Below are 11,652 nucleotides of genomic sequence, written 5' to 3'. Positions count from 1 at the left end.
CCATTCTGAGCAGCAATCTGCACCAAGTGAGTAAAAAAAAATCTGATAAAGAATCATGACTGACTAACGGGGTAGTCGATCATTTCCCCAGGCTGCATATCACACAAAGGTTCTTTCCTGGCAGCTGGGGTTGAGGTAGCTGTAGATTCCAGCTCAACTCACACTAGTGTTCCACGATGACATGTTTCCACCAGTTACTCTTCGAGGGCTGGCTTCCACACTCACCCCACACCCATCCATCACAGGTGTCATGGTCAGATGACTCTGCTAATAACAAGCATTTGCAATGCAACAGGTCTCGCATTTCTCCGAGTTAGAGCTATTAGCAGTTGTAAACTCCCAACCGGACTTTTCTTGCCACATTAAACCTATCAGCGAAAGTGCTATTATCTACGTAACAGGCAAAAGTGCAATTAACTATGTAACAGGGTCGATGTCATGCAAAGCGCTCGACTTCTGCCAAGCGAGATCACGCTGCGAAAAAAGATAAAAAGCAGTCCACAAACCAGACGGAAAACAGCAAGCCTTGCATGTTTTCAGTACTTGGTCGCTGTGCTCAAGGAGGGCTAACCACCGGAAAAGGCATGACGTATGCATGCCTTCCACTAATGAAAGCAAGCAGATTTTGAAAGGCAACCCCACGAACCAATGAAAGACACCGACGTGACATGGGAGGGGCTCCGAACCTGTTTCTAACTTCTAATGCGTCTTGCAAGCGAAACGCATGCGCAAGCGACACAGGCTCAACCTTAAAAATGGTGTTCCATGTGGGTTGGGGCATTGGGCCTCGGGCAGTGAGCGCATGTCCGAATTCCCAAGGGGAGCCTGTGCAGGTGCGATTAAGAGCAGCAGGCTCTGGGCGGTGGGCAGAAGAGAGCTGAAACTGCAGCTTTTCCTGCCTACAGTCATACCACCCTGAATGCGCCCGATCTCGGAAACTAAGCAGGGTCGGGCCTGGTTAGTACTTGGATGGAAGACCGCCTGGGAATACCAGGTGCTGCACGTCTTAGCTCAATTACACAGCTTCCTTGCCAATTTCATTTTCCACTTTTTATTTCCTGCACTTTTTTTTCTGTCTTAAAAAAAGAAATAAAAAAGAAAAGCAATAACACTAAAATACACACTTTTCAAAGGAAAACTTACAATTATTCTGCACTTTAGATTCTGCCCAAGCTGAAGAAAACATTTGCTCCACGACGGGCAAACAGATCCCTAGCTAAGGCTTTGCTTTCTTGCGGTAAGCATATGCGTGAGGTCTTAAGACCAGATCTCACTTCTTGTGATGTCATTTCCTGTCAGGTCATAGGTTGTGATGCCACTACCTGTGATTCCAGGTGCAATTTCACACGCTGTGGTGTCATGTGCTGTGATGTCACTTGCATAGTGTCTAACTTGGTCAGTCCCCCCACTTATTTTCTTTAAGATTTGTGCCATGAGTCAGCCTTAGCCCCCAAGAAATAGTGCTTGAGCCCACTATTGGCAACCAAATGGAAAAAATCAGCACAGCGTGTCGGAAATGTGATAAAAGGACGATGATGTATTCGGTGTGGAAGAATGAAATGAGTTGCAGACACTAGTGTAACAGAGTCCAAAAGCAGAGCATTCCAGTAACAGGGAATAAAAAGAGGAAAGGTGCGTACAATTTCAGTTGTTGTAAAAGCATTCCAAAGCATTTTCCGGCATTTCATGGGACCGTAACAGGTGTCATTAACTCAACGATCCATTTATCAACCACAGAAATAATGGGTGAGCAGGGCGTGTGCAGAATAAAACCTGTTCAACATAGGAAAACATCCCAGCAGAGAGCACATTACCCGCTGTTGCGTCCTAAGCATTAAACTACACACCTCTGACTCTTTCCGTTTCACTTGGATTGTAAGAAGGGGCATTATTTTGCATGTTGTTTCAGAAAGGAGTCCATGATGAAAGATCCTATTTTTCCGACAACTCCTAAGTACTTTCAGTGGGACCCTGGATTGACAAAAGTAAAGAAAAGACTGGCCACCCTCTGCCTGTAAGGCATGGCGAATATGTTGCAGATGGCACTTACAGAGTGACAGAGCCTCTCCATTAAGTGAAAAAAGTGCAAGAAGAGGTAAGTCATTGGCTTGCCTTCCCGTTTATTTCTGGATTTGTTAAGGTAGTGTGGAAGACATATTTCTTGCGGCCAGAGTGAAAGGAGGTGTTGCCACTCAGTGGGATAACAAAGAGAGAACTCCTGCACAGCAGCAACTAATCGTCCTTGGGAGGGGAGAATGAACGCTGTTTAGAAGCAGCGTCTCCCCTGGTGACTCCTCCTTGTCATGCCCTAAGGAGGCACAGCACATGCTGTGTCAGGTCAGGGTTGTCCATTGTAATTGAGTGTGTGAGAGGGGCCGTCTGATAGTCATGCTAGGTTGGGGAGGGGCTACTGCAGCCTGTGAAGATGAGACAATCGGACGTAACCCAGAGCATTTTAAATAGAGGAGTTAACGAGCATTTTGAATGCAACGGGTCATGCATTTTCTTGAGTTAGAGCTATTACCGTTGTAAACTCCTAACTGGACTTTTCTTGCCACACTAATAAAAAGAAAAAAACGCAGCACAATCGCGCTGGGGTTTACATAGCGCGATCGCGTTGCGTTTTTTTTTCATTTGTGTGGCAAGAAAAGTCCGGTTAGGAGTTTACAAAGCTGGGGGTGGGGTGGGGTAATGCAATGCTCTCGTGTTTGCTCGAGTTAGAGCTCCTAGCGTTGTAAATTACTGAGTGGACTTTTCTTACCACACAGACTGAAAATAAAGAGAGCAAGGGCAAGCTGGCCCTGGAAAAGCCGCCCTCTGCTGTTGCTTTATGTTTACAGAGGGAGCTGGTGGGGAGGAGGGACTGAACAAGCACCCACACTGTTGAGGTGAAACAGACAAATGCCAAAAAAAAAGTCCCTTACAGAAGAGATAAACAGGACCTAGCACAATTACACATTACTTTGTACTGCTCCCAAAGTGAAAAAAGGCAGAACTGACCACTAGCAAGCAAGGATTTTTGAAGGACACTGCAACTAGCAAATCAAAACGCTGGAACTCATTCTATTGTACACTTTAGTATACAGCAAGCCGAAGGCTAACGCTCGCTCGACCTAAAATGGGGCAGGCGCACGTGCTTTGGGCCAGTTCCAGTAACCAAAATGGTGAGTGGTCATTTTAGGTAGCATGAGGGCCTAAGGCCCCCAGAACAACACTAGCATCGAAACTATAATTGCTCACATTCTGAACTAGCGCCTCGACGCTAAAACTTACTTAGTTGGGTCCGGTACAATTGCATCATTAAGAGTTGCACATAAGCGTTGTGCTGCATTTAGCAATATCATCATGAATGCCCCTAGCAGCGTTAGAAAGTTATCCAGCAACGAATCGTGCCTTTTCGCTTACCAGATCACGGCACAGTGGTGGATGCAGCGCCCTTTTTGCTTCACAGATAAACATTACAAGGCTACACAAAAGTGGAAATCCGAGACCAGCCTTGTATCGCAACTGACACGCCGCGGGTGGCCTGTTCCTGGCCTGGGATTATCACTGCGCGGCCGCGCTGCTGGAGAAATTGACGCTGTAAACGACGCGATACGCAGGGGCGTGGTCTCCACACACCGCCCTTCTCGGACATAGAGAGATTATGAAAGGAGTCCCAGAACAGCAGTCAGCAATCCGTATGGCGTTCTAAACTGTGGCCTTACAAATAGCACAATGAACACGGGAGAGGTACTATCGCCTCACTCCTTAGCCACCAAGGGGTTCTGGTAATTGTAGTCCCAGAGCAGCAGTCCGTATTTCACGCTTACTAGTCGTGAAGATGCACACAGATAGAAAAGCAAGCTTTCACCCCTAGCGAAAAAGAAAGAACTGAGATATGTATACAACTGGGTGTATATGTTATCCAACCTGAATTCAGCGTCACCTTAGAGGAAGAAGTTTCTGGAATCGGTTAAAAAAAGAAGTGCAAAACTTAAGGTTGAATGCGTCAATCAGTCATCCCACAAGGCTGACAAAGGTTGCCAAATGAAAGACATCCATGTGCATCCTAGTTAACTATGTTCATTTTTTTTCTGGAAGGTACAAAAATTGCACAGGCTGATTATTCTGAGTGGTTGAGACGCCACCCTTTATGCCCAGTGTTATGTTTAACTTGGCATACACACCCTCGTGTAGTAGATATGAATGTTCCAACCTGGTCAGTAAATAAATAAATGAAATACATCTTTCATTGAGCACTTAATGGTCATTCTGCTTTTCCTTGCCCCTTTTACTTCTACAAGGCTCCACCCAGAGAATAACTGTGGGTTTGATTTAATTTCACCTACGAATAGAAAATGTTTTTGCAAAAGTCAATGCATCTCTGGTTGCTGTCGGATTTTGAGTTTGACGAGGAGGTTTCTTCTTATGCTATTCTTGATTTGTACTATATTTTTTTGTAAAGTTGACTTTTGATCCAACAGGGATATTCAAATTATAGAGGATTGCAATTTCTCTTCAGCATGATAAACAACGTTATGGGACTGGGCTAATGTGACAAGTCCCTAAGTGTACTGGAGTACATACAATCTTCATTTGAATGTTAATGGATTTGGCCATACAGGGCACATATTTGAATCCGATTAAATAATTCATTGACCTACTTGAAACGTTCTGTCTCTGTGTCAAACCTGATAATAGAACCAGTAGAGTTGTGCCCACCCCTTCTGTCTTTACATACTTCCCTGATTTAGACAGGTAGAGAAAGCTGTCTCTGAGTCAAGCTTTTCATTGCTCAGCACTCTAATGTTTTTTAAAAAAATAATGAAAATAAAATCCAGGCATACATACTTACATACAGGGGCTTTCGTTAAGTCCTTTTCATGCACTGGACTGATCTATTGGGATTCACAGGCAGCATAACAGCATGCGGCAATGGATTAGCCCGCTTTATTCACTGACTTTCTTGCACTGCGAGATGTGCATACTGTATATGTTTGCAAAAAATATAGCCAAAGTTACAACTATTGGTTAAATATTTGTTAAAAAAAAAGACGTGACTGTTGGAGAGTGCCAGGACTCAAAGACCCATACGCCTGTGAGACAGGAGGAAAGGAGTGCTCCCCTACAATATATAGCATGATTTCTTGTTCCCGCAGAGTGGGACGTGTGTGGGATGCACCCAGGCATGGCCTGGGCAAAAACTGGGCCGAGAGCGGGGCCCGGGGGCATAACATGAGGGGGGTGTTGTTTGAGGTGTTGCACCCCTATAATAAATGTATTTTCTGATAAATAGTTGGGAACAGGTGCTTTCAGTCGGTTATGGTGAGGTGTTTGTCTGATTTCACACACATATGCTCTCTCCTTTTCTGTTTTGAAAGTCCTCAAAAATGTTGGCTAGCTTACAAAATATTGGGGCTGATTTAAGAGCCCCTTGCGCCACCTTAGTGTCATTTTGTTGGTAATAATGTGGCCCAAAGAGTCCAAAATCTCTGGGCGAAATTAAAAAGTGGTACAATGCATGCACTGCACCACTTTGTAACCATTTGCTCAACATTATGCCTAATGTATGCAAAGGGAGCAGTCCTCTCTTGGGGGGCAGAAAAAAATCTAAGAGATTTCTTTGTGTCATTTTTTTTCGGCACTTTTAACACCTGCTCGGAGCAGGCGTTAAAAAGAGGCATCCCATTGCTTTCAGTGGGCCTCAATGGGCTTCGCATGATTAGCGTCAACATTTTTGATGCTAATCCTGCAAAGCTCCAAACTACCATCAACATTTTTGACGCTACTTCCCTAGCTACCACCATGGTGCGCCGTATTTCGGATACGGCACACACATGGTGTCCTTAAGGGGGCGCTAAGGGGCACAAGAAAAGTGGTGCTGCACTGGGTGCAGCACCACTTTTCTTAATTCAGGCAGATTCTCTTTTTCTCTTACTTAGTACTCCTATAAATCTGCATTCCTCTCCCTTTCCACTGCCCCTTAGGCCCCTCTCATGCACCCTGCTTGTTGTATATTGTATTTTGGCATTATAGTCCAGCTTGGTTGTTGGGAAAATCTGAAACTCACACTCTCCCAGTCTTACTTACCAAGCTATGCCTCTGGCGGGCCCGTCAGAGCCTGGAAGAGGCTGGGCAAACCCCCTTTTATCTTTGGATTTTTGCCACTTTTGGATTTTCGGCATCCCTGTTAAAGTAAACTTCCATCTTATCATTTGGGCCAGTGGACGCTATGAGGGAAAAGGAAAAAGGTTAAGTAGTACTGCTGCTCTGTTCAAATGCACCAAATTTGATTAAATGTTGCTCATGGTTCGGACTCCCCGATCTCCAGTTGTATTACTTTGCGGGGAGACTGCAATATGCCACACTATGGTGCGATGACAATCCTAATTGGGAAAAAGACTTGCTATATGGGTCCACTGAAACACATTAGCTGCCTCAACTTTTGATGAGTGGGAATGGCTTTCTGAGCAGCTACCACTGATAGTTACACAGGTGACACAAGTTTGGGAGAGGGTGGTCCGCATTGTCCTTCGGCATGCCCCATTCCACCCGGATGAGCCGAGAAAATCCTCTGTACTGCAATAGCTTCTAGAGTCCAGCTCATCCTGGGGAATCATCTCGCACCTAAATAAGGCCCTGAAGAGCGATAGACAATCTAGGCTCACTCGTAATTGTACAGCCTGGGATGACATACTAGAGACCCCCCCCTCACAGATGGAGAATGGCACGAACCCTTTCGCAGTGCAAGCACGCCTGATCCTTAGTAAGTAAACTTACAAGGGGACGCGTATAGGCCGATGAACCTTTTGGATCGCATGGAGTATCCTAGCTATGTAGTAATCGATGATCATCTATTCAGTGTAATCAATCAACAACCACTAAAAGAATCATTAAGCATGAGACAATAAATCAACATTTCATGAATAACCACAACTCAATTATACGTTTTATAAATTTGATTTCCCCATTGGTTACAATACTAGGTCATCAAGTTAGATCAAACTTTATTCAATCAGCTCAGAATTAGTTAATTAAGGAACACCAATAACATAACCTAATCAGAAATTGAGAAAACATATGCTCGAATACTTCAGCATAAATCAGCAAAGATGAATATAACAGCATTATTAGCAGAGTTCAGCAATCGGTTCGTCAATCATTTGTCACTGTCACCCAAAGAACCCTTACCTAACCCAGATTAGCATTTAGCATGTGGGACTTAATGCAAAAACAATTTAGTAAACGTGAATTTGGATAAAAACATCTGGCTAAGAGAAAACTATAAAACAGCGCAGTTGGTACCTAGAAAGGAAGTCATAAAAGTTAATCAGTCACATTGTCATAGCTACCTATCCACGAAATGCATCAGCAACAAAGTCAGTCTTTGTCCCCAGGTCATCAATCGATCAGCAATGCATCAGGCTCTCAAGAGCATGAGCCCAATGACAGAATCTCAAACCGCCTTCCTTGACGTCATCAATTCGCCCCTCACATTTGAAGTTTTAGCCCCATGGCATGACATTTTATTAGAGTTTTTCAGTCCATCCCCCTGATTTCTAATTGGTCAATCAGTTCTCCCTATGTGACGTTACCCAATACTTTTTATTCCATATAGCTAAGAGTTCTAATATTTCGTCTTTCTCAGTTCATGGATTGGTCCACTGTACGATGTCTTCATCATCCGGCCCTCCAGGTATCGAAAATGTTGCATGTTCCTCTTCAGTCAGTGTCTCTATGTTCAAGTCCTGGGAAAGTACATCCAGCCTACTCTACACATAATTGTATCAAATTGACTTCATCATCTCCTGTCCGTCGGTACATTGCAGAAAATTCTAGCTAAGCGCACAGTTCACGGTCAGTTCATAGGCATCAGCAACTTCTACATTGTGCGTTTATTAATTCTGCTTCTGCATGAGGCCTGGCAAGTAGGCCACGACTTCGGCTAAGTTAGCTTCTACGAGATAATGCAAAACATAGGTTATACATCTCATTATGGCACATTATTACATCATTATTACACATTTTCATTATTTCACGCATTTTTAGTTCTTTTAGTACAATTTCGTATAAGTGGCTGACATACCCCGTGGGCACATTTTAAAACATGCACATAAATTTTCTCTACAATTAATTTCTCTATGAAATTTTGTAAATCATAACATATACACATTTATTAATAATTTCTAATTAGCATATCTGCGTCAACAGCAGGTTCGAGAAGTGGCCAGTAATGCTTGTTTTAAGCTTGTGTAATTCAACTTCATATATAGGGCTTACCTTACCCCACATCGCTTATATAAAGCATACTCGTCGCGCCTGGCTCATTGTGCCAGATGCACCCAGATGGGTTTGGACATGTGGCATGGGAGTGTACACCAGTCAGCCAATTTTGGGAAGACGTAAGACTGGAAATTGATAGGATAATGGCATAGAGGGTGGAATCCTCAGTTCGCCACTGCATCCTGAGCCTACTACCTTCACCCAAAATGGGGAAAAAAATTAGATATAGGTTTGCGCAGTTGGGACTGGTGCCTGCACGGCGAGGCATAGCTTTAAACTGGGCCAGCTCTGAGAGGCAGAGATTGGATAGATGAAAGCAGACCGTTTGGAGTGGGCAGCAGCTGAGGAAAGTAGACTGCATAGGGTGCTCATCAATGATAATGCTGAGAGTGATTTGGAGGAATGGAAGGATATGCTGGAAAGGCTGGCAGGCAATGCACCAGATAGTGAACAATAGATCACCCCCTTTTCCAGCAGTTGATGAGGAAGGCGCCTCTAGGGCTGCACCCCCCCCCACGTGCTATGCATATGTCCAAATATAATGACAATCTTGGCATCCACATATGCTATCCCACATGACTAGATTCTACCCAGGCTCCCCATTGACAGTTGATATTCGAGTTTATTGACTGGACTCAAGATTTGTGGCTGGTGTGTGATAAAGGAATGGGCTGAGAATGTACGATGGGGTCCTGGCGGGATCTTCCTCCCTCCTCCTCCAGTTTATGTACTTCATGTGTTCTAGATAATCTAATGTGCACCATAATTCGAGATGCCTTCCATGCATAAATGTATTGTGTTTTTCCTTTATGCTAAAATCGCAATAAAATGTATTAAAAAAAAATGTTGGCGAGGGCTGTGGGTCTCACCTCTAACGAAATCGCATTGACTGAGCACAGACTTTCACTTGATCATAGGACAAACAACATTGCCATAAGGCCCAACATAGAGAGGGAAAAGGCTGGGCCTCAGTCGTGCTTTAAAACCTTCCTATGCCCAGACGTGGGTCCCGTGCTTGCTATGCCAACAGATTCAAGCTAGCCTGGCTGATGAAGGGTGATACCCTGAAACCAGTCCCAGGATGCTTTTTTCTGGTCCAGGGAGGACCTGGCCTGGCAGTTCGGGCTGGACTGTTCCCATGGGGAACAGGGTCAAGACTGATTTGCATATGGCTGGGTCCAAACTGGAATGGCATGGCAAGCAAAAAAAAAAGATGGATTAAACCCAGATCTGTGACTGGGGGTGAATGTTTGATTTGTTCTGCATTCCGTCCATCATCTGTTTTTTTTGTTTTTGTCGCCCCAAGTGGGAAAGGTATGCCCAGACGTGGGTCCCGTGCTTGCTATGCCACCAGATTCAAGCTAGCCTGGCTGATGAAGGATGATACCCTAAAACCGGTCCCAGGATGCTTTTTACTGGGCCTGGGAGGACCTGGCCTGGCAGTTCGGGCTGGACTGTTCCCATGGGGAACAGGGTCAAGACTTATTTGCATATGGCTGGGTCCGAACTGGAATGGCATGTCAAGCAGAAAAACTGATGGATTAAACCCAGATCTGTGACTGGGGGTGAATGTTTGATTTGTTCTACATTCCGTACATTATCTGTTGTTTTTGCTTTTGTCACCCCAAGTGGGAAGGGTATGCCCAGACGTGGGTCCTGTGCTTGCTATGCCACCAGATTCAAGCTAGCCTGGCTGATGAAGGGTGATACCCTGAAACCGGTCCCAGGATGCTTTTTTCTGGTCCAGGGAGGACCTGGCCTGGCAGTTCGGGCTGGACTTTTTCCATGGGGAAAAGGGTCAAGACTGATTTGCATATGGCTGGGTCCAAACTGGAATGGCATGGAAAGCAAAAAAAAAAGATGGATTAAACCCAGATCTGTGACTGAGGGTGAATGTTTGATTTGTTCTGCATTCCGTCCATCATCTGTTTTTTTTGTTTTTGTCGCCCCAAGTGGGAAAGGTATGCCCAGACGTGGGTCCCGTGCTTGCTATGCCACCAGATTCAAGCTAGCCTGGCTGATGAAGGATGATACCCTAAAACCGGTCCCAGGATGCTTTTTACTGGGCCTGGGAGGACCTGGCCTGGCAGTTCGGGCTGGACTGTTCCCATGGGGAACAGGGTCAAGACTTATTTGCATATGGCTGGGTCCGAACTGGAATGGCATGTCAAGCAGAAAAACTGATGGATTAAACCCAGATCTGTGACTGGGGGTGAATGTTTGATTTGTTCTACATTCCGTACATTATCTGTTGTTTTTGCTTTTGTCACCCCAAGTGGGAAGGGTATGCCCAGACGTGGGTCCTGTGCTTGCTATGCCACCAGATTCAAGCTAGCCTGGCTGATGAAGGGTGATACCCTGAAACCGGTCCCAGGATGCTTTTTTCTGGTCCAGGGAGGACCTGGCCTGGCAGTTCGGGCTGGACTTTTTCCATGGGGAAAAGGGTCAAGACTGATTTGCATATGGCTGGGTCCAAACTGGAATGGCATGGAAAGCAAAAAAAAAAAGATCTGTGACTGGGGGTGAATGTTTGATTTGTTCTGCATTCCGTCCATCATCTGTTGTTTTTGCTTAAAATCTTTCTCCAGCTGCTCAAGGATGTGGGTGTTCTGATGAAATAGCTGATACCCTGCTTCAGCATTCCCCATCTGCTCGTGTGCCTAAAAGGAAACATGGGGGGCAACGTGGTCCCGTTCCAGTAGACATTGATGCAGTCATCAAAATTCAGATGTCTCTGAGTAGGGTTCGATAGGAAGTCCTTTGAGGATTGCTGCTGAAGGTTTGCAGCTATTCTATCGGTAAGAGCTGCAATCCATTATGAGCGTCTTTCTTTAATTGAAACTCGGCTGGCAGCCTTGCACCAGTCCAAACACTCCAGAGACCTGCCCGTCCCCCAGCCCCTGCTCAGGGACCACTTTTACCTACACCTAGTTCTATTGGTGTACATCACCAGCAGATGTTCAATAGAGCCCCACTTGTAACTCAGGAAAGGCTTACGGTCCTAAATGACCCAGTGTAACAGCTAAGGGCAGTTCATGATGGTAAAAGTATGCCTTAGGGCATCAGTCTGAGGCAGTTGCTATCCAGTGCAATGCAAGAGAGGGATCAGGCGAGGGCTGCCACCCTCAGCACCATCAGCCGCTGTTTACACTTGCCTTGGCGACCTTAATTACGCCATGGATTGCGAGCCAAGCACAAAAATAATTGATTTACATCCAGCTGCCAGCTCCTATTATTATATGGTTTCTATTAATTAAGTAGGACTGCATATCAGCTCAACATAAACTTCAGGACATAGGGATTCAGTCCATCTATACCATCAGGAAAAGTTGACACAATTCCTAGGTAGCTCACAGTGCCCCATATGAACCTTTAAACTTACCAAGG

At 45.1% G+C, this 11,652-nt stretch overlaps 1 pseudogene; it reads left to right on the top strand.

Moving 5' to 3' along the window:
* Positions 1–897: 897 nt before the first annotated feature.
* On the top strand, positions 898–1,006 carry LOC138293880 (5S ribosomal RNA; annotated as a pseudogene).
* Positions 1,007–11,652: the final 10,646 nt, after the last annotated feature.

This window comes from Pleurodeles waltl, chromosome 1_1, assembly GCF_031143425.1.
Source record: "Pleurodeles waltl isolate 20211129_DDA chromosome 1_1, aPleWal1.hap1.20221129, whole genome shotgun sequence".
NCBI classification, from domain to species: Eukaryota; Metazoa; Chordata; class Amphibia; order Caudata; family Salamandridae; genus Pleurodeles; species Pleurodeles waltl.
The sequence above is the reverse complement of the archived record's forward strand: the minus strand, read 5'-3'. Positions and strand labels throughout refer to the sequence as shown.